At 40.9% G+C, this 27285-nt stretch overlaps 2 long non-coding RNA genes across 2 annotated transcripts; one reads left to right on the top strand and one right to left on the bottom strand.

The window, feature by feature from the left end:
• Nucleotides 1–544: 544 nt before the first annotated feature.
• LOC118563840 lies at nucleotides 545–3494 on the bottom strand. The gene is made up of 3 exons (XR_004931458.1): nucleotides 3470–3494; nucleotides 975–1128; nucleotides 545–796 (listed from the first exon to the last, which is right to left on the bottom strand). It is a non-coding gene; the product is annotated as an uncharacterized LOC118563840 (long non-coding RNA).
• Nucleotides 1359–12127, top strand: LOC118563841. The gene is made up of 6 exons (XR_004931459.1): nucleotides 1359–1486; nucleotides 8212–8304; nucleotides 9660–9725; nucleotides 10378–10473; nucleotides 10611–10706; nucleotides 11457–12127. It is a non-coding gene; the product is annotated as an uncharacterized LOC118563841 (long non-coding RNA).
• Nucleotides 12128–27285: the final 15158 nt, after the last annotated feature.

Raw genomic sequence — 27285 nt, forward strand, 5'->3', positions numbered from 1 at the left:
TGTAAATAGTATACTAAAATGGAACAACTTTTTTTAAACTTCAAGTGCACTAAAATACACTAATGAAAATTAAAATTGATGAGCATTTAGGCACACTTACAGTACAATTGCATTGTATTGCCATTCTAATAGAAATACACTTAAAAGGCATTGCAGCGCAAATTATAGTTGTGTTTAAATACATTTTGTGCATACTGCTATCATACTTATAATTACTATAAACAGGTAATTTAGTATGCCTCTGTAACATTTCAAGTGATCTACAAATGCACTTCCTAACTATATTTAGTGCTTTTAAAGTGTCCCAATATTACATTAATAATGTTTTTGAAGTGAATTTCAATTACAACCTAAACATCATAGACACGTACTTTCAGTGCAATGTTATTATAGTGTAAGGTAGAAACAAATTGTTTGAAGTATATTTTATCTGCACTTTTATCCCCATTTACTTATACTTAAGCATGAATGTTGCTATTACACAAAAAGTGTATTATATTACAATTCAGTTCAAGTGTATTAAATCAACAGATTACACATTGCATTTCAGAAAAGGATCTTTATTATTACCACGAAAGTAACATACAAAAGCAGTTACTGCTTGATCAACACCTTGAACTGTCACCTTTCTCTGAAATGCCGGGAACAGAACAATGGCGAACAACTTATTACACAATGCACATCTAGCTCTGACTTGAATTACTAGAGGCCTTGTAGCTCTCATTGTTGCACTTCCTTCGTAGAAGGGCCCGGATCTCTGCCACCTCGGTGTTGGGGAATCGCTCCCTCACTGCATCTGTGAAAACAGGAAAGAGGGCATGAATTAAAACATGATGTATAACATTGAAATAGAATCATTGATGATAATGGATTTGTCAATGAATCATGACAATGAATTTGGGTTCATAACTATTACATTACTGTACCTATAATTGCGTTTGTTTTTTCTGGCTCAAGCTGCTCCTTCAGCTCACCTTTTTTTCCTTTCCCTGTGAGAGTTGCCTTGGCCAAAGTTTCCCTGCCAAACACCAATGTGGCCAGCTCCTGTGTGAAGAGGGACATCCTCCTCCCACTCAGCCTCTGATAGAGGCGTTTTGGAACTCTCACTGTTGAGTTGCCCAATGACACCTGTGAAAACACACAAGCAGATAAAGACAAAAGGTAAATTAAGAACACTTCTCTATAGGGAAGGTTGGCACGTGTCTTTGTTTCAAGTGTTTTAACACAAACTGTACCTCCACGTACGTAAGATTTATTGTAAGATTTTTTTGTGTGTAGGCTTATTGCATCCAATCATAACAAAGACAAAAATTGGTTTGAAATCATACCATGTCCTCTTCCCTGCCAGTGTGACAGCCAGTCTGCGGTGATTCGCTTTGGATGGAAGTCATGGAAGATGAAGGTGAATCTTCCATTTTGTTTAGGACTTTTTTGAGGGAAGACACCAGTCCTGGCAGCTCTAAAATAAGGATATAATATAAAAAGGGTCAGTATCACATTATGAAACAAAGAATAATTATCACATTGTGACACAAAATAGCACCTATATAAATGTCATTTTACAACAGCTACATCTGATTTAACTTTTATTTATTTCTGATTGGATGAGGATCCTTACTCGTACTTTTCACCGCCAACATACATGTCTGACATGAATGTTCCGCTCACTCAAAGCCACAGGGCAGTAATTCCATTGAGTATGAAGATGGAGTAGGGCGAATGTTCAGTTTAGCTTGTGAAGTATAGAGAAGCAGAGGGTTCTAGGGGTGTCGAAATTAATCGTTATTAATCGGAACAAACAGGGAGAGATGGCAACCCTTCCGCACCAGATGGTCAAATTACAATTATTCTGTGTTGTTACGCGTGATTGTAAATGGATGATTGTCTTCAACAGTGGACTCGGTGACGGTTGATGCGCGCGTCTCAAGGGTAGCATTATACACTGATGGATGAGCACTGCTTTTAAATTAACATTTCTTTAAAACAAAATTGATTTGACTGAATTTCATTTTCTTAATGGCATAAACAGGCTTTAGTCCAATGAAACTTAAACTGGAATGTCTCTGTTTTTGTCACTGCGACTTTCAGGACAGGCGAACACTCACGCTTGCGCACGCATACATCACTTTTGAAGTAAAATTGAAAATTGAGGATGCAGTGCATCGCAATGCATCGCGATATCGAATTGAACCGAATCGATGACATGATAATCGTAACCGAACCAATGAGACCAGTGTAGGTTCACACCTCTAGAGGGTTCCCAAGTTAATTTAAATGTAAAATTGCATTACTTTCCCAGACAATTTTTTTTTACTTCCATGACCAACTATGAATGGTGCAATAAACTAACTGACCAAAGATTTCAAAGGACCCTCGTAGCATTTAAGCATCTTTTACTTTTTAGAGTGGTAAATGAATAAATGGTCATTGTATTTGAAAGTTTGGTTAAACACAACTGCTCAAGCAAGCAGTAAAGCTAATAACCAGATATACACCAATTTTGTGTGGAAATATATTTGTTTTAATTTATTTTGGCAAGACAATTTTAAATTGCTAAAACAAAAATCCCTGATATCCATGACTTTGCCCCAAAAATTAACAAATTTCCTGACTGTTCCTGAAAATCCATGATATTACAAAATTTCAATGACCTGTGGGAACCCTGCAAGCAATTGCTGCAAAGTCTTATGTGAATAAGACCATATATCCTGTGTCACTGGACACTTCTCTGGACTGATAAGTTGTGATGCTTGACAACAGAGATGGAAGATTAGAACTATTTCCTAGAGTGGATATATAAATAAGTCTATATAAATGATTGAAAACGCAATTTTATATCTTTAATCACGATGGAAGGGGAAGAGATGTATAAAAGCAGTATGACACTTGTGGTCGCAGTATTGATCACAATATTCTCCTACAAAGACTTGAACATACTGTAGGGATTAAGGAGAAAGCATTAGGCTGGTTTAAATCTTATCTGTCGGACAGATTCCAGTTTGTTCATGTTAATAATAAATCTTCTTCAAACTAACCCTGTCTACTTTTAAGACTAATCTTTGATGTAATCAACTGGTTCCCTTATATAGGAAATTTTGACCAATCTGTATAATCTGATTGAATGTGACTTTGTAAAGTGCCTCGAGATGACATGTTTCATGAATCGGCGCTATATAAATAAAATTGAATCGAATTGGTACCTGTGCCACTCTGCCAGAGGCCTTGTAGTTATATCCGTACCACTTGAGTTAAGTGGATTATTTTCAAATTTGTAAAGTGGAAAGTCAGGTCTGTATTCTAAGACATAACTTGTAACATGCATGTTTTTCAAATTAACAGTGTGATGCATGTCTTGAATTCATAAAGTTGACTTCATGACCTCATTGACAATGACTGTCGGTGTATGAGAGGGTTCAGGTGGTGGCAGAGATAACCCTGGCATCACTAGCATACATATACAACCACCCACCTTTCAGAGCCTTCAAACTGTCCTCATCCATTTCAACAAAAACTGTTCGTGGCCGCTGAGACTCCGACTGAGGGATGGCGTCCTCCTCCTCACTGGTGTCAACCACCTATGCAGAAAACATCAACCTAATTACCTTAAACAAAAAGGGCAGCTATACATTCCTAATCATACACACACCAAAACACAATTTTCATGGTATGAGAGTGTGAAGAAATCAACAGAGTTCATACACTCTTGAATAGTAACTAATTTTTACAAAAATGCAGTTCTGCTACATCTTACCCTGAGCACCAAGGGCATTGGTTTGTAGGCTGGGTTTGGACTTTGGTACTGTTTAATTCAAGGACAAGGTACGCCAATGTATGCATTTCAGCACAAATAGGCTATAATTCACCACTGTAAACTCTGTAAAATTATCTGTGGAACACTGCTCATTATTTGATGAAGTCAGTTACATTTTTAAACGTACCATTTTTCGTTTTTTTGGTGGATCAAACATGTCACAACATGTGTCGTCGGAATCAGACTGATATCTATCAGGAGTAGAACTGAGTGGTCTTGTAGGTTGCCGTTTGAGGTCCCTCTTCAGCTGTTCGCCCATCTTTGCCATCTGTGAACCAGACTGACAACGTACATCTTGTTTAAGAAAAATGATAAACTTTGACTTATGTCCACACCACCACTTTAAGTAACTGCAGAGACTCCTTTTTTAATAGCTTGTACAAGTGTATTTCTATATATTGTGACACACTTTCCAAGAATCCACCTCCATCCATCACTCTGACAGTATTTGTAACAGGAGACTGAATCTTAACTTAACATGCCTGGCATTACAAAATAGCTAACTTGATTTGTTTCACAGTCTTTTAAGTAATATTTATCATTTCAAATAAACATTTGCTGGCTAAATCTGCTAAATGCTTGTGCACCCAGCTTGGAAAAGTCTGGAAAAATTCACAATGTAACTCCCATGGCAAACATATTCTACGATGACACAGCATTATTTGTAAACTGGAAACACAATGTTCCATAACTGTTCAGTCATAAGTCAAGCTTACGGTCATTCCTTGCTTCACCGCCCCCTTCTTCTGGCCAGACTGACCAAAGGAAGACCATATATCCCCCCCTTGAGGTAAGCAACACACTTCTGGACTACTTCTTTGTAGTTTTCTGTAAAGAAGACACATAAAATACAAATTCAATGTGACATTTTATTATTAAAAAATAATAATTTCAAGTCAGGAATGCAACCTTAGTAACACCCTTAGCATCCACGCATATCAACATAAAGATAGAAAAAAACATAAACAAAGTAAGAATTAAAGAGACTAAAATGTTTAAAGTAAATTTCTATTTACTAGGTGGCATCATGACGATGGATAAGTGGTTTGAGGAACAATTTGTGAGAGACTTCTATAAATATGATTTTTGATCTATCAAAATTATCTATTTATGAAATATTTATTGATTTACCAGGACATGTCCTGTTTTCACGGCCTGACCTGACTGTTTTTTTTATAAAGTGATGAAAATGTCCTGGTTTTCAAAAAACTGCTGGGAAAGATCAGCTATACATCAAAATATAGATGGGCAAACAAAGAGGATGAGGAAGAAAAACAGGATAAAGAGGAAGAAAACAAAAGATAGAAAGATATTTTGTTAGTTCGTTTTTGTAAGTTTGTGAGAGCTATTTTTGTTCAATTTGGAGGTATTTCTTTTAGTTATTTATTATTTATATATGTATTTTTCTAATACGGAAAAGACATTCTTTCTATCATTATTTCATTCATTATTTTTGAAACCTGTCATAATAAAACATGTTGAGTAACCTTTGAGAAGCCTATCTGAATTTGTGTCTTGTAATAAATATAACAATTTTCTACCTATACAGAAGAGGCATAGCCTACTTTAAATGTAAACTTCGAGTATCATTTGAGTATCTGTTTGCCGGTGTTGTGCGCAATTCTGTTCCCCCGTGAAAATCTGTTCCCCTTGTCCTCTCACAAATGAAGGGGAACAAAACACCATCTGGAGCCTATACACATGCCTTGCTCAAAACCTTATGATCTGCAACCGTTATGATATGCTTATATCTTCTATAACTATTTCACCTGTTACTTTTTTTGTATTTTAAAATAACTGGGCTTTATTGAATGTGGTTTTGATCATCCTATTCGCATCGTTGACTGTTATTTTCTGCAGATTCGGCAGCAAACGGGTAAAAAAAGCCATTAAAAACATGAGGTCAAAGGACGAAACCGGATGTGCACAGCACGTAGGCAATTGGGTGATATTTCATTGAACCAAGTAATATACTTATGTTTAAATAAAAGTTGAAATGCGTCAAGCTTTAATTTGTAATTGCATACACTGCATAAAGATGATCTGCCAGTGGGACTGCTTTAAAAACAGGTCACACCGTGTCAAAGACTTCTTTGTCAGGGCAATTGCTTCAGTCACAGTGCTTGGATCATGCAAAACATCTAATACATGCTAATACAGCTAATACATGTCATCACTGTTGTGACCCTCAGTAAGGGAGAGGGTGATGACAGTTCTGGAGTCCCTCTGGAATCAGGTGTAAAAAAAAAAAAAATACCTAAAAACACAGATCACAGAAGACTCCATTATCATTCCAGCTGAAGACACAAAGGAAGTGTATCAAGGGGATCTTTTTGATGAGACCCAGACTGACCTACGAGACTGGGTATCAAACTTTTGTGAGGAGAGCAGGGATAACATTCATTTCCTCCCTGAGATAGTTCCACACAAATGCTAAGCAGCACAAATGAAGCACTGAAAAAGTAGCCTACTGCGGTTTATTTTGGATCCAACTCACTACCAGCAAAGAAAGAAAAACGTAGCGCTTTATTTTGAAGCGGCTGGCTATGATGACGTCATCGTCTGCAATTAAAATTCATAATATCTCCGAAACCAAAGCAGCACAAACGATAATTTTAACGGCACAAACCTGCACAAACGAAGCACTAAAGAAGTAGACCACTCTGGTTTACTTTGGCTCCAGCAAAGAAGTAGCGCTTTATTTTGCACCCGCGGCCTATGGTGACGTCACCGGCCGAAATTATAACTTATAATATCTCCGAAACCAAAGGAGCACAAACGCTAATTTTAACAGCACAAACATGCACAAACGAAGCACCAAAAAAAGTTGCTCAGTTTGGTCGGATTCAAAGCAAAATGGGGAGATGGTGAACTCTGGATGACCTTAACAAATATTATTTAATATTTTCAAAACCAACACATATTTTACAATTTTGTAAAAAGCTGCCGATTAAACTGAACGTTACAACCTTGACATGGTTGCAAAGCGCGCTCCCGACACAGGGGGAACAGAATTGCGCAGAAAACCTGGACGAGTGTCCTGTTTTTTGGTAATCAAAATATAGTCACGCTAGATGAGCTATATGCCTATTTGTGTCTGGGAATTTTACAAATATTGTGTGGTAAAAAAATAAAAAGAATGAGACAAAGTTTGAGAACGGTTTGTTGTTTTTATTTGAGCTTTCATGCACATTACAACAACGGTTGTTGTTCAAGGTCGGGGACTATTTTTTCTAGCGGAAGGAATGCTTTTAATGATTTAACTTCATGAAAGTTTCACTAATATTTTTTTTACTTTAATATTGTGTGGTAACAGTTTTATAAAAGCAATACGGTAGGCCTACTCGAGGCAAGCTTCGCTTCGCGGCTAACAACGCCCTTCGGCCGTTAGAGCTACTTATTCACGACACAACACGGCCTCTCCTAACTTATTGCTTACATACAGTCTATATTTCAAGCACTTCGTCATTAACGTTAAATTACATGACAGTGGTCGGTTAGTTAATGTTACAAAGAGTATTCAGAACAGTTTGAATGCTTTAGAACTTACCCGCCACGAACAGCAGTTTGGCTGCAACCGGCTTCGGATCTTGCCTGCGTTTAGCTGGTAAAATCACCTCTATCCAGCCTTCCTGGGACTGGAGGTCTTCCTTGCAGGTGACTGTAATTCCATCATTTCTATATGCATCCTGTATAATAGATGTACTATCTGCAATAACGGACCCGTCTACGAAATAAAACAACCCATACATCGTGCTAACTTTACCCGTTATCGCCTGAGTATCAGTGATGAATAATTTCAAACATTAACTATTTGGGTGGCGCCCAAACTTCTACATAGTGATTGGATGTCGATGATGCTGCGCACACTGATTGGATGTGGGAACCGACTGATGGGTAGGTCCAATTCCTGGGTCCATTCCTTGCATCTACTGCTTAGTCTTGATTTTTAAATCTTCATCTGATGCAGTGCTCAACAATAGTTATTCAAATATGCCACCTGTACAATCAAAGTACAAGTCCTACTTATTGGTCACTAATAAGACAATACCAAGGACAACAGAATACAGACACAGGAAGGTAATTATAATTTGTAACATTATTTTAAATTATTGATTGACTGTTCTTCTTCTTATAAGTATGAATGATATCATCATATGTATGATGGCATCATATATGATGTCTATGGTCGGCCTACTACTTCTACAATAATAATAAAAATAAGAAGGCCCTAGTATAGCAGTACTAATAATAATATTAATAATGTTATTAATAGGATAATAACTGGTAACAGGGCAAGCAATGAAGAAAGCCTACCTGATATTCATTTTAAGTAGTAGGCTAGCTCCACCATCTTATAGGCTAGCTATACTGTCTTGAAATTGTCTCTTTTTTTTCAGGGAAAAGGCAGAAGACATAAACAGTACAAGCAGTACCTTTGCAGCACAGGTGTTGAAGTCCCTGACAGAATTTTAGGACATCATGACAGAGAAGTAAGCTAGCATATATGATGATGTAGTGTTTTTTTATGACTATGACATTACATGGATTACAACTTGTAATGTTATCAGCCAAAAAACTAGCTTAATTCCCAAATAGCTTTGAAACACTGCAAAAACTGCTTATGTAATAAAAAAATTAACCATCTGGTATTAAACTTTTATCAAGATCAAAAAAGTAGTTGGTATTGTTTTCAGACCTACCTAGCTCTTTCTCGTAAAATCACTTGACTTAATTTAACCCTTGTGCTGCATAGATATTTTACGCTGTTGAGTGCATTAATGAGCAAAAATGGTCACATATTATACATTGCCTAAAATATTATATATTACTATAATTTTCCACTTTTACCAATTTAAATCTTTCAACCAGCATCAGTCCTCATCATAACTACCAAATATTTATTTAATTTCAGGAGTTTAACCCTTTAAATACCAGTTTTGGTGGCGATACCATCAATTTGTATAAGAGGAAAAATCTCAAAAATTTAATTATTTTCCATATACTAAATGCAAAGTGAAAACTTCCTTGTTTTATGTCAAAATGTGTCAAAGATTAGCAGCAACATTATTTTTGGTGTATTTTTATTTTTTTGTGCTATGTCAGTTTAAAAAAAACACACAGGGACAAATTTGGCCCTATTTGAACCCATTAAAATATCCATTTAGACAGACAGAAAGTACACAGAGAGGGTAACATATGACCTTCAGGATATTGTGATTTGTCACTCGCCTAAACACAATGTATTATATTTAGGCCCTACACACAGACATTTTTGTCAACGCAGACACACATTGCTCTCGAACATCCACACATACTCCCAAAAATGTCCCTAATGCAGCACAAGGGTTAAGAAGAGTTTGACTTCTCATCATGAAAATGGGGGTTGTGGCCTAGTGGTTAGAGCAGTGTATTTGCACTCAGAGAAGGATGCAAGTACCCGGTTTGATCCCCAGGGCCGGCACTCTGGGTCCCTGAGCAAGACCCTTAGCCCCAGATTGCTCCCCGATGCCGCACATGGCAGCCCACTGCTCCCCTAGGGTGATGGGTTAAAAGCAGAGAACAAATTTCGTTGTAATGTATGTTTCAATGACAATAAAGATGATATATTATTACTAAAACAAGTAAAAGTTGGCACTGGCTCCCAGTGCATTGAGAAAATTGGTCTTGATAAGACTCAAAGTCTTCTTCAATTAAGTCAAAATTATTTTTCAAGAGCGCACGACAAGTCTCTTTATACTAAAAACAATACCAAAATTATGTTTTCATTTTAATATAAGATTAATTACACTTGGTTAGATTTTATTTTCTGCACTTACATGGATGGTGACAATTGTTTTGCTTCTAGCTTCCAGCTCACCATGATGCACCACTGCAGCCAATAGCAGGAAAACGGAAGAGAGCTGACAGTAAGGTCAGAACACTGACAATGCATAATTCATTCCTTATAACTCATTCATTCATTCATTCATAACTACGCAAGATTGCGGTGAAAATACAGACCGGAAGTCAAAAGACAACGGGCTTAGCGCTGAAAAGGGGCGTAACTACATAAGATCTATAGGCAAATGTAATAAACTACCCATGTCTGTACCGGATGTCTGTGTCCAGTAATAACAAAACAGTCATGGAAAAATGTATGATATTCACATAAATCATACACCTAATTGTTCAGGATGGCCAAACAGTGGGTTTCTGTCTATAAGTTTGTGTGTATATTTTTCTGTCTACTTGTTTGTGTGTGTGTAATACAATATGGGTGAGTGTAGTACAACAAAATATCTAGTAGTAGCAAGCTATAGGTTAGTGGCAATAGTGTGCAGCATAAAAAAACATGCAGGTCAGGACACAGGTAATACACATCTTCACTATGTTAGTCTATTGATATTTTGTTTTTAGAGGAACTGACTCCTACAATGTAACACACTAGCTCAGACATTTTTCAAATTTCAGAGTGGAGCAGTTGGAGTAAGTTGCTTTACTTGTAGTGCTTTAGGATTCCAGTCAATACCAAAATAACAACAGATTCAGTGACTAACTTGCCACAAACTTTGTGCCAACTTCAGAATGGATCAGCTGCTGAGGACAATGTAGTTGATCTAGGAGAGCACCAGACCATGCAAGAACCAGAGAGTGAGAGACCCAACCCAAATCCGTCACAGGTAAGATTACAATTACTTACAGGCTAGCATTTGCATTATAGATTGCTTTACTTGTAGTGCTTTAAGATCCCACTCAATACCTAAAAATAACACCTGATTCAGTGACTAACTTGCCACAAACTTTGTGCCAAATTCAGAATGGATCAGCTGCTAAGGACGATGTAGTTGACATAGGAGAGCAACAGACCATGCAAGAACCAGAGAGTGAGAGACCCAACCCAAATCCGTCACAGGTAAGATTACAATTACTTACAGGGCGTTTAGCGTTCATCTTTGTGCATTTAGTTTATCTTTTACAGGATTGATTTTGCTATGATGACTTGATGCACACAATCCGAACAAAAAATTTCATTCCTTCGCCATAGAATAGAATAGAATAGAATAGAATAGAATAACAAAGACTTTATTTTCATGTCAGGCACTTCAGTTTTGCTCAGCAGGCCATAATAAAGCTGAATTGAGATCTCTGGCTGATGTAAACCATGACAAAAGAGTGCAGCAAGGCACAAAATTCTAGAAAATATTGATCATAGTGATGATTAGACGTAGCATTTTACTATATGTTCTGATGTTTGAACTCCAAAAATATTTGAGATACTGTGTTGGACCACCCAAAACTAGCTACACACAAGGAATTCTTAAAATGTATGTAAATGTAAGTTCAGTGAGGACAACTTATCAAAACCCATCTGAGACTAATACTGAACTAAAAATTGTTAGATGAAGTCATATGCACAAGAGCTCAATCCCAAGAGTTACATACATCTCATGTCTAATCATATTTAGCAAATAACATATCACAAATAATTATAATATTTTACTTATGTTAGATTTTGCTCGTGTAGTAGAGCAAAGTTAGTGTCATTCATATAGGGCATTTTTAAATTATTAGAAATGTGACAAGATTTGATAAACCTGAATACTTGAGAATGTTTTGTTTATTGTACTGAATTCTTTTTCAATCTCAATGTGTCATTTTGTAGGATGGAAATTGTGAAGATGACCTTTTGTACCCAGGAGCACCAATTACCAGAGGTCAAAGTTTGCTGCTTCTAATGGCTTACGTCCTGAGGCATAACCTGACCGGGATTGCTCTGGACCATCTTTTACGGATTTTTCATGAACTTTTCCCTGCACTGATACCAGCAACCTCGTATCTCTTCCATAAATCCTATGGCCTATATGGCGAGTATGTGCCCCATTTCTACTGCCACCAGTGTTCAAATTATATTGGAACAAAAGATTGTGGTTTAACACAGTGTGTTCTGTGTGAGGCAGAATTTGATGTGGATGCTAGTCTAGAAAAGGGTTCATATTTTTTGGTTATCAGTTTATCTTTGCAAATTAAAGAGATTCTGGAAAATCCCAACATCAAAACCCAAAGATATACATCAACTCCAGGTTTAATTTGTGATGTCCAATGTGGAGGGGAGTATAGGAGGCTTAAAGATAGTGGTGAAATAGGTGATGATGACATCAGTCTGATCTGGAACAGTGATGGGATCCCTGTTTTTAAAAGCTCTAGATGCCAAATATGGCCGATTCAGTGCCAAATCATAGAACTACACCCTACAGACAGGAAGAACAACATATGTGTTCCTTGTCTTTGGTTTGGAGAGAGCAAGCCTAATATACAGACTCTCCTAATTCCATTTGTAAAAGAGCTTCAGGAACTTCAAAGTAATGGGATCACCTGGGGAGATGGTTGTAATGCAAAGGTGCATGCACTTGTATGTAGTGCAGATTCAGTTGCAAGGCCACTTCTCCAAAATAAGAAGCAGTTTAATGGCATTTATGGCTGTGACTTCTGTTATCACAGAGGTGGAGGCTCCTATACATATGTTATTCCTGAACCCCGTCTTCGTACAGAAGTTGAGCATTTTGACAATGCCATGAATGCAACACCTCAGCAGCCCATAATGGGAGTGAAAGGCCCAAGTCAACTAATGAAACTAGACAAATTTCAAATGGTGCAAGGCTTTGTTCCAGAATATCAGCATAGTGTATGCCTTGGAGTTACAAGACAGCTGACTTCTCTCTGGTTAGATTCCACAAACCATCAACATGGTTGGTACATAGGCACCCAAACTGAGCAGATCGACAAAGTGCTTAAAAAAATTTCACCACCAACTGAGATCACAAGAGTACCACGATCTATGCAAGAAAAAAAGTTCTGGAAGGCGTCTGAGTGGAGGTCGTTTCTTTTGTTTTATGCTTTGCCTGTTTTAAATGGCATCCTCCCCAGAAAATACTGGAATCATCTTTTCCTTTTGGTTTTTGCAGTATATCATCTACTGCAAGAAAGGATCAGAGAGGCTGAGGTGGTGATAGCTGAGCAGGCATTGAAAAAATTTGTCAGGGAGTTTCAGGGGTTATATGGCACAACTAATATGTCATTTAATGTGCACCTCATGACACACTTGGCTGCGAGTGTGAGGAACTGGGGACCATTGTGGGCCACGTCCACATTTTCCTTTGAATCTTTTAACGGCACCCTGTTGACATATTTCAATGGCACAACTCATGTCCCTGTCCAAATAATGAAAAGGTACCTTAGGGAGAGGAGTCTCAAAAAGAAAGGAGCAACAGTTATGCATTATGCTAATGAGCATGTCAAAGATATTTTCTATGAACTACAGGGCAGAAAGAGTTCAAGTGACAAATCAGTTCAGATCAGTGCCCATGTCAGAGTTTTTGGCAAATCAGTACAGACTGATGTCTCGGTTTTACACATGCTTGCAATTGATGACCTAATAGGTGTTAGAGTGAAACAAGCCTCCTACTACAACCGTTTTATTGTGAATGGAATACTTTATCACTCTGACACAAATAACCGCCTACAGAAAAGAATCAACTCTGTTGTTGAGTTGCAGAACGGCACATTAGTCAGAATTGTGAATTTGGTCGTTTCTGGTGCAACACACTGTGTTTTGGTCAAGGAGCTTGTTAAGTCTGGAAGGAAGCTGTGCAGAGACACAACACTTAATATTGCATCAAGCTTTGTGTATGAAGTGTCTGAATGCAATATAGTGTATGCCATCCATCCAGAGTCATTGACACGCAAATGTGTCATGGTTGAATGCAGGGAGAAGGTATATGTTATTCCTCTGCCAAACAACATTGAACGAGACTAATGTTGCATCAAGAAAATTTCCTTAATACTGCCAAGAAGTCCAGAGATTCCATGAGACCTATTGAATTGACATGTAAATACAATATCTGTACAAATAATTACTGTTCTTTACCTGTTACATAAAGTGACCCTTCTGTCAATCAAGTGTTTGTGCATTGATACATGATGGTAACTGTGTAGATAAACAAAATTAACTTGTATTTGCAGCATTGTAGCATATGACCCTTTAAGAAATCCGCCTAACAATGTCAATACACTTTCCATTGGTAGGCTACAGTAAATTAATAAATTACTAAATTTCCACTAAGAGTGTTTTTATTTTAGCATATTTCATGACAGTACTTTGATATGCTAATAAAAGTACACTTATATTTTAGTGCACTTTGTTAGTGTACTAAGATTACACTACCGATGAAGTGAAATCAGTGTACACTTTCAAAAATTATACTAACTCTGTATTAAAAATAAGCGTACATACTAAAACTACACTAAATTACCACTATAAATTTTTGTATTTTAACATATTTTATGAAAGTACTCTGATATGCTACTAAAAATAAACTTATTTTAGAGTGTACTGACTAAAGTGTACAGAACTCACACTTCTAATGAAGTGAGATCATAGTACACTTTAAAACAGTACACTAACAATTAATTTCCAAAAAATATACTTTACATAAGTACACTGAATTGCCACTCTAAGTATGTCACATTTAATACACTTAAAAAAAATAAACTTCTATACAATTTAAAATACATTAACAACAAAGTACACTTTTAAAAAGTACATTTAAATAATAATTTGATTACTGGTAAATTAGTATACTTACTTTTTGGACTCTTAAGTTGAACTTAATTACATCTTTTTTGAAGTATACTTTTAAAAAGTACATATTAAGTACTCTTTAAATAAAGCACAACAAGTAGAAGCATACTTGTTTCATACTTCACGTACTTCAATCATATTTCTAATACACTAAAGTATACTACTTTTTTACCTGGGATCTTCACTTATTCCTGGATTTTTACTGTGCACACATACAATTTAACTCATATTTTATTTAAAAAACGTTTACTTAATTTAAATTAAGTAAACGTCTATACTCCTTGTGCTTCAGAACAAGGCCTACTGTTTCAAATTTGACCGGAGGCTCTTTCACCTCGTTTCCTAAACCAGAGTACTCAACAAAACCAGACCGCAGTTAACTCTTTAAGGCCACATATTTCATTTAATTCCCACACGGATGATCCAAGAAAACCCTTGTTTCTCTTCTTCAAGCGCTTACATTTACAGGGCCTCGCCCTACAAGACTCCGACCAGCCGTGACTGTTTCTAAAATCAACCTCTCACAATGATTTTTTGATTCTAAAAAGTTATAAATGTTGACCACAAAGGTCAGATCACTTCAATAGCCACCGCCACACATGCGTTCAAACGAGGCAAGCAATTCAAGCAGCTGGGAGGAAACAATTTCCTTTTTAGATTGTCACGTGTCGTCAGTTGTGTTGGAATTCCATATCCATTCCGCATTTTAAGACAATCCTTTCCACACGTGGGAAATATGACTGAAGGCATCAGTCATATTTCCACTGTTCAAACAAGCAAACAAAACACTCTTCCCAAATCAAACCTCACAGGTGGCAGTTTTATCATTAACAAGCAGAGAAAGAGAGAGAGAGAAATACAAAACATACTCACCCTCTGTCTTTCTCCGTGTCTCTGTGCCCCAGCGCAAGTTAGTGGCAGTAAAATTGCTCCAGCTGCTGCTGCGATGTTTGCGGTAGCTAATGCAGACGTGACTGCGTTGGTTACAGAAATTGTCAAAATATACCAGTTGAAACACCCAAAGAACTGTTGATCCTGTAGATTTAGACACCTTGACAATGAATGTTTAGCCCCACTGACGACACAACGGTGGTGGGCCTGATCAGAGACGACAACGACCAGGACTACAGAGAGGAGGTGGAGCAGCTGGTGGGCTGGTGCAGAGACAACAGCCTGATCCTGAACGTGGAGAAGACGAAGGAGATCATCGTCGACTTAAGGAAGAACCGGCCTCACCATGCTCCACTGCTCATCAACAGCTCAGCTGTGGAGGTGGTCAGCAGCACCAAGTTCCTGGGGGTGCACATCACGGACAACCTCAGCTGGTCTGTGAACACCACGTCACTGGTGAAGAGGGCACAGAAACGACTGTACTTTCTGCGGAGGATGAGGAGAGCCCGCCTGCCCCCGCCCATCCTCACGACTTTCTACAGAAGCACCATAGAGAGTATCCTGACCAGCTGTCTCTCTGTGTGGTGTGGAGGCTGCAGTGCCTCCGACTGGAAGAACGTGAGGAGAGTGGTGAGGACAGCAGAAGGGATCATCGGGGCTCCTCTTCCCTCCATTAAAGACATTTCATCTCAGCGCTGTGTGTCCCATAACATCATCAGGGACCCCTCACCCCCCCCCCCCCCCACCCACCATGGACTGTTCTCCCTGCTGCCCTCTGGAAAGAGGTTCCAGCATCTGCTGCAGGTCCTCCAGGTTCTGCAGAAGCTTTTTCCCTGCTGCCATCAGACTGTTGAACTGCTGAAGTATAAAAGTGTACCACACTAGATTCGCTGATCTGCACATTTGCACATTGTATCTTATCTTGCAAAATTGATGCTGCACCTTAACCGGAAACGTACTGCAAAACTGTGTACAATGCAACTGTCTACTTTTAAATCACTGCTGCACCTTACTGCATATTTGTCTACATTTGGTTTACATTGTTTACATTTCAACTGCCTACTGTTCACTGCTGCACTTTATCCAGAAGTAAATTGAAATTTATCCTGTAAGTGACTGCGATTGATCACTGCACTTTATCCTGTACTGTAATTCAATGCAAGGTATCCTGTAGAGTTACTGCAATATTTCTGAGCTGTGTGAAAAACGAAATTTCGTTCTGTATGCACTCTGTGTATACAAAATGACAATAAAGAAAGTCTAAGTCTAAGTCTAAGTCTAAGTCTAAATTTTAAAATGGACGGTGATTTTGAACTTGACGGTCAAAAAGGGACCTCAGTTAAGTCTTTTTTATCATTTAAGGAACAAAGCAAAGGTAAAACCTATTCTTTCAAGGCAGAAATATGGAAACACTACTCTAAGTCTTCATTTCATCATGACTGGATTTGTGTAATTCTCTTTATCTTTGAATCAGTCAGTCCTCACTCAAACGTCTGCAGCTGGTTCAAATGCTGCTGCACACCTTTTAATGGAAAAATGTAAAATAAAGCACATTAGCCCATCCAGGCCTCCCTTCACTGGTTGCCTGTTTATCTTAGAGTTCAGTCTAAAGAACTTTTGATTCTGTTTGTGTTTGTAGTGCCTTATAAGCCCATGTGGACCGGGCACATGTGTGCATGACACTAAATATAATCATTCATTCATTATACTTTTTTGTATTGTTCCAATACACCATACGTGTATTGGTGTAAGTATACTTGTGACGTCATGAGACGCACAGTTCTTTAGCATTTCTTTAATATTCAAAACTATTTATATACTACATCGCAATAAATCTTATTGAAAAAAAATTTAAAACAACATTTTTAATTTCTAAAAAGCCTAAAAATTATCTTGCCGCAGTGCATTCTGGGAAAGCGGTCAGTCTGAAGAACACACAAGTCTGCTCTGATGCATGCTCGATAAAGAGGGCGGGGCGAGAACAACATCCGGGGATGTGGTGCGTTCTCAGCAATCGGAACAGTGCTCGGTCTGAGGCTGATGACGTGTCACGAGCACACGAGACCACTGAAGAACGCATATTGAGAAACAGCCTTACTGCTTCAGAAAGCCAGCAACACAAGATGTGATCCAACCCCAAGTAGCTAACCTCTCCACAACACCAAAGGTCACAATACAAACACAAGAGAGACACTTAAGACAGACATCTCAGAAAACAGCTTCAAAAATCAATTTTAAAGTGTTCAGCTACTATACGGATCTGCTCCTTTTTAAGTTTTTTCCAGTAGCTCTACAGTTGGGGAAGACAAAAACAGAACCCACAGTATCCATTTTTGAATAAAATAATCCAATTTACCAACTTACAAAACTAGTCAGAAAATACCAAACACTGTAACCAAACATTGTCAGGAAGTGCATGAGTGGTACAAACAAATGGCAAGTCTCCATTTTCCTGCAGCTAACTGAGTGATTTGGGGTCTGTTCTTCGTACGTTGCTTAAAACATCCAAGATCAAATGACACATCCAAGATGATTTCATCCGGCTAATCATGATCCGGCTAATTGGGTTCTTCCAACACACCTGTTGTTTATGATTAGTATGGCTGGATTGAGTTATCTGAGACAACTGCGCGTTCATGCGTTTGTTTAAAAGGGGAAATGTATCGACAGTAGAAACATTGATCAGCAGCGCTGCTATTGGCTGTTCAGCATGGACAAAGAACGCCCACAGTTTTTCTCCCAAGCAGAACAAGAGCTTGGAAGGTTATGCCGAATTTGAGTCATTAATTAAAACGACAGGGAACACCTCAAAGTCTGTTAAAGCCAGGAGAGAGGGCTGGCAAAAAGAAGCAGACAAATTAATGCGTAAATACTGTCCATGGTAGATGATTCTATCACTTTCTACAGTATAAATTTTTGCATTTTAATAATTTCATATTTACTTTGTTCTTTTATATCAGAGCCTCCACGGGAGCCACTAGAACATGTGGACAAGTAAAAGTGAAATACAAGAATATTCTACAAAATGGTAGCCTTTAATTATTATACTTAATTTTATAATTAATTTTTTGTCAAGAGATCCAAATTTCAGTGTCATTCCTTAGACACGGGAAGTAAAGGACGCATGCAAACTGGGAATTGAACTGGGAAACAAACAAAAAAAAAATCTTTATCCATAAAAAATGAAAATTTTCCTTTTCCAAGTCATCCACAGTTTACACGGTAAAACTGTATTGCTCCGTGTCTAGATAATCCATCCATAGTTTTTTCTAATACAATGTACGGCTCGACAGGAAGCAAGCCTTTCAAAGTAAACTAAACTTCACAATAAAATGGCCTGAACAAATCTTCTTACTGAATATGATAAAAATAAAAAGCAAACTATCATACAAATAACTTAAATATTTTAGATTTATGGCTCTAACACCACTTTTTCCTCTTTAAAGCCAATGTTAAATGATGTTTGTCTGTTTATAACAGCCACAAAGAAAAATCTCTCTACAATCACACTGTCGCGCTGCGCTAAAGGATCCTGTCTATTGCGCAATACGCGATTAATTCGAAAAACTCTGCAAATTATTCTTGCACCTTCCGCAACAGGTTGCAGTCGTAAAAATGGACATGGCTACGGCAGACTTCCCATCTCCTCCGTTTATAAAGCTGCGATCTAATCCTGTTTACATGAAATAAGCCTGCTCTGGAGCAGGTTTAAACTGGCGCAAATGTTGCTATGACAACAAGTGCAGGATGTCTTTCGAAGAACCAAACGATCCAAGATCATGCCAAATCGTCAACAATGAAATCCTGCTAACTGAGTTAGCAACGTACGAAGAACGGACCCCAGAACCCTGCCTAACCTTAGCCTAGTCTTCAGGCCTTCCACCAAGAGCCAAGGCACTTGAAGCACCAAGATACCGCTGGCAGCAAATCCTTCCAGGTCAAAAACCTCTCAGGCAGCAAACCACGGCGGTGCCCTCAGCCCAGAGTCCAGCCCAAAAATAACAAACTAAAATAATAAACAGGGTCGTCTAAAATGGAGTTGCCAAAACAACCAACACCACACAGCACTTACTTAACAAAACAAAGAGACTTCTCTCTCCCCCCTCCAAAAAAGTGACAGAATCCTCATGGACCTCCAACCACATACAAATGGAACAATGAAAATGTCCAAACTGTAGTAAGGTTCCAAACACCTTAAACTAGCCCAAATATCTACCAGCAACCTGTAAACAGGACAAACAGAGTCAGGGCATGTAACTGCAACCTGAACACAAAGATTAGCCCAATTAAGCCTTATTAGTCCACATAAATTTGGACGAGCCCCCACAAATGTTACGTCCACCAGGCTCGTTTGGTGGGACAACATTAAGGGAGACCACACAAGGATTTTCTGGTAACAATTAAAATTGAATTGGTTAAATTATACTAAAGAAATAAAACCTGAAGAGGGAATACCTGAAATAAGAAACCAAAATGGATTAATGCAAAACCCATAACTAACCAAAAATAAGCAAATGCAAAACAAACCTAACAAAACCTAACCATAAGATAAACTACAAACCAAACCAAATGGGGTTCTGAGGAGGGAGAGCAGGAAGAGAGCCTCCCCTCTGCTGCATGCATAGCAGCTTTAAAGCAACAGAGCACCAATCAGGGAAATGCATACCACCTGCAGAAGGCCTGTCTCTCGAACCGACAAGGAAAATAAGGTAGAGACCCACTGCAGCCATAACAGCCGCACTTTGGACATGCCTGCTGTAGCGACTATTAAACACCTTTTTGTCACTTCTGGGTGCGGGGAATCTGGAATTTAACGCGCTTACAGAATGATGTTGAAACCAGGATATAAGGTATGGGCGTTCCCATTTATTGAAGTAAGTTTGTATATGAACAAAACTTTCCAAACAATCCAAGTGGCGGTCTTTACAACAAGTGAGATGGACAGGTAATTATGGAGAGTGTGGCTATAACAGAATTTAACCAGTGGAAGCAGGCTATTATGTGCCAAAGAAAGCGATAAAACCCGTATGACCTCCCATCACCCAAAACCAGGGCTTTGAACCGCTTCAAGGAACGAAAACGAAAACCGGGAACTTTTTGTATTTTACAGGGAACAGAAACAAAACCGGAAACGTTATTTTTTATGTTCTGGAACTGGAACACATTTAAAAATAATGGTTACCGGTTAATACCGGTTTTATTTCGTTCCTCAAAGTTTTCGTTGCCTAATTAACTAAAAAAAAAAAAAAAAAAAAAAAGTCATTGTTTTCCTGCGCATGTTTAACCTGACTCCGCCAGCTGTATGTCGCTCCGCTTAGCTTCACTCACATCTGGGACATCGCCCATAGAGAGTGATTTCTCCAACCAATTTTATTGTCTGGCCAATCAGGACGCAGGGCTGGAACTTCATAGATGTGACGTAGTGGAGAAGCGACCGTGACGTGAGACTGTTTTGATAGCAATGGCGGCTCGTCGAGGAAGCAAGCGTTAACATTGATGCTGCTATTTCTTCCGTGTTGTCCAATCTACCTAATATTTTTTCATCAAAAGAACATCAGAGAACGCCTCTGAAGGCTTTTGTTGGTGGAAACCATGTTTTCACCCTTCTCCCGACCGGATTTGGCAAGTTTTGTTTTCCGGGGCGCTTCCGCAGCAGACATCTTGTCGGTTAGCGGTTAGCACGAACCATATTAGGAGGCCTTTAGTCCTCAACGCGGTCGGCCCGGGATCGACTCCGACCTGCGGCGCTTTGCTGCCTGTCTCCCCCCCCCCCCTTCCTGTCAGCTCACTGTCAATAAAACGCCACTACAGCCGCAAACACATAAAAAAAAGTTTTTTTCCCTGCGTCGCTCTCATCAGCGTCACGGGTTAGCTTCGGTGTGAGTGGTTGAAATAGCACGTCGATAAAGATGACAGACAAGTGGCTTATCCAATCATATGCAAGGAGTTTTGATAAGGCCCAGCCTTCAATAAAGGCAATTCCTATGGAGACGTCCCAGATGTATGTGAGTGGAGCTAGGCGGAGCGAAATACAGCTGGCGGAGTCAGGTTAGCGCACGTTACCATGACGGCTGAGGTTCACTTCCTGTGTGACATCACATCACACATTCGCTGACTGAATGGAGAGAGAGCGGTGTCTCCACTGGAGCTACACATCTTAAATAAGAGGTAATTCAATCTGAAAAACTCACACAGAAAGAAAAGGCAATTAGAAGAATTTTATTGATACAATATTCCCCCGCCTCCCACGTCCCGAGGGAGGCTGGGGACATTGAGTCTGAATGGACCATGTTCCACGCCTCTATTGCTGAGGCTGCTAGTCGGAGCTGTGGCCGCAAGGTTGTCGGTGCATGTCGCAGCGCCAACCCTCGAACCCGCTGGTGGACACCAGCAGTGAGGGAAGCCGTCAAGCTGAAGAAGGAGTCCTATCGGGCTTTATTGGCCTGTGGGACTCCGGAAGCAGCTGATGTGTACCGGCAGTCGAAGCGGCAGGCGGCTCGGCTGGTCGCCGAGGCAAAAACTCGGGCGTGGGAAGAGTTCGGAGAGGCCATGGAGAAAGACTTCCGTACGGCTTCGAAGCGATTCTGGTCCACTATCCGGCGTCTCAGGAGGGGGAAGCAGTGCAATACCAACACTGTTTACAGTGGGGGTGGTGTGCTGCTGACCTCGACTTGGGACGTTGTGTTTCGGTGGGCGGAATACTTCGAAGACCTCCTTAATCCCACCAACACGTCTTCCATTGAGGAAGCAGAGCCTGATGACGCTGGGTCGGGTTCTCCCATCTCTGGTGCTGAGGTCACCGAGGTTGTTAAAAAGCTCCTCGGTGGCAAGGCTCCGGGGGTGGATGAGATTCGCCCGGAGTACCTTAAGGCTCTGGATGTTGTGGGGCTGTGTTGGTTAACGCGGCTCTGCAACATTGCGTGGACATCGGGGGCAGTTCCCCTGGACTGGCAGACTGGGGTGGTGGTCCCCCTATTTAAAAAGGGGGACCGGAGGGTGTGTTCCAACTACAGAGGAATCACACTCTTAAGCCTCCCTGGTAAGGTCTATTCAGGGGTTCTGGAAAGGAGGGTCTGTCGGATAGTCGAATCTGGGATTCAGGAAGAGCAGTGTGGTTTTGGTCCTGGCCGTGGAACACTGGACCAGCTCTATACCCTCAGCAGGATTCTGGAGGGGGCATGGGAGTTTGCCCAACCAGTCTACATGTGTTTTGTGGATCTGGAGAAGGCATTCGACCGTGTCCCCCGAGGGATCCTGTGGGGTGTACTCCGGGAGTATGGAGTACCGGGCCCTTTAATAAGGGCTGTCAGGTCTCTGTACGACCGGTGTCAGAGTCTGGTCCGCATTGCCGGCAGTAAGTCGGACTCGTTTCCGGTGAGAGTTGGACTCCGCCAAGGCTGCCCTTTGTCACCGATTCTGTTCATAACTTTTATGGACAGAATTTCTAGGCGCAGCCAAGGTGTTGAGGGGATCCGTTTTGGTGGCCTTAGGATTGCGTCTCTGCTATTCGCGGATGACGTGGTCCTATTGGCTTCATCAGGGCGTGATCTACAGCTCTCACTGGAGCGGTTCGCAGCCGAGTGCGAAGCGGCCGGGATGAGAATCAGTGCCTCCAAATCCGAGACCATGGTCTTGAACCGGAAAAGGGTAGAGTGCCTTCTCCGGGTTGGGGAGGATGTCCTGCCCCTAGTGGAGGAGTTCAAGTATCTTGGGGTCTTGTTCATGAATGAGGGGAAGATGGAGCGGGAGATCGACAGGCGGATTGGTGCAGCGTCTGCTGTGAAGCGGGCGCTGTACCGATCCGTTGTGGTGAAGAGAGAGCTGAGCCAAAAGGCCAAGCTCTCGATTTACCGGTCGAGGGGAAGACCCAGGACACGCTGGAGGGACTATGTCTCTCTGCTGGGAACGCCTTGGGATTCCTCCTGAGGAGCTGGCCCAAGTGGCTGGGGAGAGGGACGTCTGGGCCTCCCTACTGAAGCTGCTACCCCCGCGACCCGACCCCGGATAAGCGGAAGAAGACGGACGGACAATATTTCAATAGTTTGGCGCTCAGACCTCGGCACGAAAAATTCACGCTGAATTATACTTCAATATGCATAAGCAGGCGTATGAGAATATGGAAATTTCTCCCCAGGCCTGAAACTGGTGGTGGAGTGGAGATACATAAAGTTTGTTCAGTCCATATGATGATCTGTTTGAGCTAGATGTCCAACTTGATAAACACAGGTTTGCATGAACTGTCCATGATGAGCAAGCATGAAGCGACTGTGGAGAGGAAAAACTCCCCTTTGGGAAGAAACCTCTGGCAGAACCAGGCTCAGCATGGCGGTCTTCTGCCGGACCGTTTTAAGGAGTGACTGGGAATTCCATGAGAGTCCAGGAGGAATTACACTCTGATAGGGACGAGGTTGAAGGAGGACCGTAGGAAAGCCAGGCGAAGCTTGGTACGATGGTGGAGAAGGGGATGGAGGTGGAGAAGGGATGGAGGTGGAGAAGGGATGGAGGTGGAGAAGGGATGGAGGTGGAGAAGGGGATGGAGGTGGGTTGAAACCGGTCAACAGAGTCCAAACCGGACACGGCGCAGCCACTGCTTGCTCGCTGAGGAGAAGGCCGAGACGAGGATGTGGAGTTCTTTTTAAGATGAACCCAGGATGCTGATTGGCTTCGAGGAGGAGCAGTTCAAAGCTGATTGGCTTGCGTCGGAGGCGGATGAGTCTCTGATTGATGGAGGTAGGCAATACAGTGTCTTCAGTCTGAATTTTCGCTTAAGCTGCATTTCAATCTGAAAAACTCACACAGAAAGAAAAGGCAATTAGAAGAATTTTATTGATACAATATTTTAAGAGTTTGGCGCTCAGACCTCGGCAGGAAAAATTCACGCTGAATTATACTTCAATATGCATAAGCAGGCGTATGAGAATAGGGATATTTCCCCCCAAAAATTACCGAGGTCGAGGCCGGTGCGTCAAACAGGGCCGGTTGCCGTGAAGGCCTACCAAAGTTGAGTGAGATGAATGGGGAGATGAGGTGAGTTGTATGGTAAGGTGCATGAATAGAGATGGTCGGTCTCAGGATGATACTTGGAACTGAAAGGCTTGCAAAGGGGAATGTCTGAAGCGAAATACGACATTAGTGCAATGGTTCTTGCGCTTGCCAAAAAGCAGGCCGAGAGATGATTTGGAGTTGCTGTTTAAGGTGAACACTGGATGATGATTGGGCTTCGAGGAGGTGTGGCTTTTAGCGATTGCTCCATCGGAGGCAGACAAGCCTCTGATTGAATGGAAGTAAGCAAGAGTTCTTCGGTTGTATTTCCGCCTTTAGCATTATTCAAACTAAAGACTCACAAAGAGAAAAGCGATTAGACAAATGTATTGATACAATAGTTTAAACTTTGGCGCTCGGACCTCGGCAGGAACATAAACAGTGATTTTTACTTTAACGTAGATAAGCAGATGTATGAGAATAGGGAAATTACCCCCCAAAAATGCCGAGGTCCAGGCCAGAGCGTCAGCAAGTTCAGAAGGCAGAGAGAGGGAGAAGGATGAGCAATGAAGGAGAAAAGATGTGAAAGCTCAGCAAAGAGGGCCATTGCCGCAAAGGCTTACCAAAATTTAAACAAGATGAATGGAAAGATGAGGTGAGGTTGATAGAGAGGTGTAAGGTGAGGTGAAAGGTCAGTTTCGGGCTGATGCACGTGATGAATGAATGATCATGGCAGGGAGCAAGGCGGGCAGCATGCAGGGGACATGGCAGGGAACCACAGGGAGCATGGCAGAGAACGCAGGGAACCACAGGGAGCATGGCAGAGAACGCAGGGAACCACAGGGAGCATGGCAGAGAACGCAGGGAGCATGGCAAGGAGCATAGAAGGAAACACATGGCAGGGCAGGCCGCATGGCAGGGAGGAGGGCGTTGCAGGGAGCGTAGAAGGAAACACGGCAAGGAGCATAGAAGGAAACATGGCAAGGAGTATGGCAGGGAAGGCCGCATGGCAGGGAGCATGGCAGGGAACACACTGGGAGCATGCAGGAAGCATGCAAGGAGTATGCAGGGAACGTAGTGGGGAACATGGCAGGGAACATGAATAAATGAATGACCATGAAAGAATGAACAGAATAACAGGACAACTGCATGGCGGGACGCCTGGATGACAGGATAAATAACAGAGGATGCTTAGGGATGATGCACATAAATGAATGAGTGACCAAGAGGGAATGAACAGGACAGGACGCGGGCTTAATGAAACTTGAATGAGATTTGAATCCACCAACAGTATTCGTAGTTAGATTACCTTTAAGATGAGCATTAGGCGGCTAAGATGAATGAAAAGTAAGAGCAGATATGTGAGGCATGCTGATGATAGCCATCGCCCAGCGATTGGGCTCCACGAGCATCTGCTGTTGCGCAGCTCACATCCTGAATGCTGAAATAACTCTAGATGAAAGGCCACAAGATTAACGATTTCTTTGACAATTTCACGAATCTGCAAACCAACTGTTTTTAGAATCCTGCAAAACTTACGGATGCACATCCGTAAAATTGAACGCATCTACAGACAAAAAGACATTATAGAAAGTGTATTTCAAATCCGGGCGAGAAGCAAGCCAGACCAGAAGGAAAGTTCAGAACGGCAACTCTTAACCAGAGTATCCTGTTCAAGGAGGGAAGGAAACGAAATTAGTGAGCTCAAGCTGCCTGGAAATAAAAACGTGACTCTTAAAATGATGCACCTGCGAGATTGAGATGACCGAGCGAGGAGAGCAGCTGACGCTCAGAAATAACTGATATGAAACTGATATCTCGAGAATTCGAGAGCTTGTCTGCAGGCAAAAGCCATCATGGAACTAGGTTAAGATCAATACGTAGAACTCAATTGCAGGCTGACAGGTTTAGTTTGAGAAAACAACTGGGAATAGAGAAAAGAATATCTATAAGAAAACATCCAGAAAATGAAGGACCATTAAACACGGGTAACACTTCTTAAGACATAATCAATAATGTTTGCTTAGCTCATAAATGCGTAGAATGCCAAACGCATACCAAATGCTGTTATGAATCGATTAGCTTATTTAGCTTATTCCATGTTGTTTGGATGAATTTAATAATTTAATTCAGATTCTGCACTGCATCCTGCTAACTGATGATCTCATTGCTTAGTAGCTTTAGTTAGCCTCACGCCTGCAGAGAGGATCCGTAATTGAAAATAGTATCAACCAGACAACAGCACCTTCAGTGATGCTCTCCGGATATTCATCTTGAATGAATTCTTGAACCTAAAAGAAGAAATAGACAATCCCTAAATACATGAGCAAGTTGCTGTTAAAGATCGCCCAATACTCAAACCATCCCCACAGCCATCCGTACGTAGGGTCCCAGCTGACATTCAGATAATACCTACTAACAAAACCTTAAATAACTTTAACATGTATAATTTCACACCTGAAGAATTGATTGGCAAAACATTGAAATGACAAGAGTGACAGAAGTGGCCTGGTCAGCATAAATGAGAAGTCTGAACCCAATACAGACCAGTCCAAGCGGATGCCAAATTGCACCAGAATTGCAGCGGTTCAATAACGATTGGTATCAATTGCTGAATTTAAAATGCACTTCATACTCCAACCAGTAGGTGGCAGCAATGCCACCACAAGCCCGGTGGCTACCGGCAACACCAGAAGAAGAAGAAAACGAAAACAAACATGGGTGAATACATATTACCTGAGCTGGCTCCGAACGCATTAGCGAGTGAATGAGAGAGTAGAACCGGCTGAAAAGATGCGGCCGGGACGAGCGGCAAGGTGGCGCCGCAAAGCCGATGAAAACCAGAGGAGGTCCCGGATGAGTCGGCGGATCCGCGAACCAAGAGCCTGCCCCACGGGATCAGTTTGAGAAAGACCCCGGCGCGCTATGAAGCGAAGCTGACCGGAACTTAGGCAGAGTTGGTACGCGTCTGATTCGCTTG

Source organism: Fundulus heteroclitus, chromosome 8 (assembly GCF_011125445.2).
Source record: "Fundulus heteroclitus isolate FHET01 chromosome 8, MU-UCD_Fhet_4.1, whole genome shotgun sequence".
Classification (NCBI taxonomy): Eukaryota; Metazoa; Chordata; class Actinopteri; order Cyprinodontiformes; family Fundulidae; genus Fundulus; species Fundulus heteroclitus.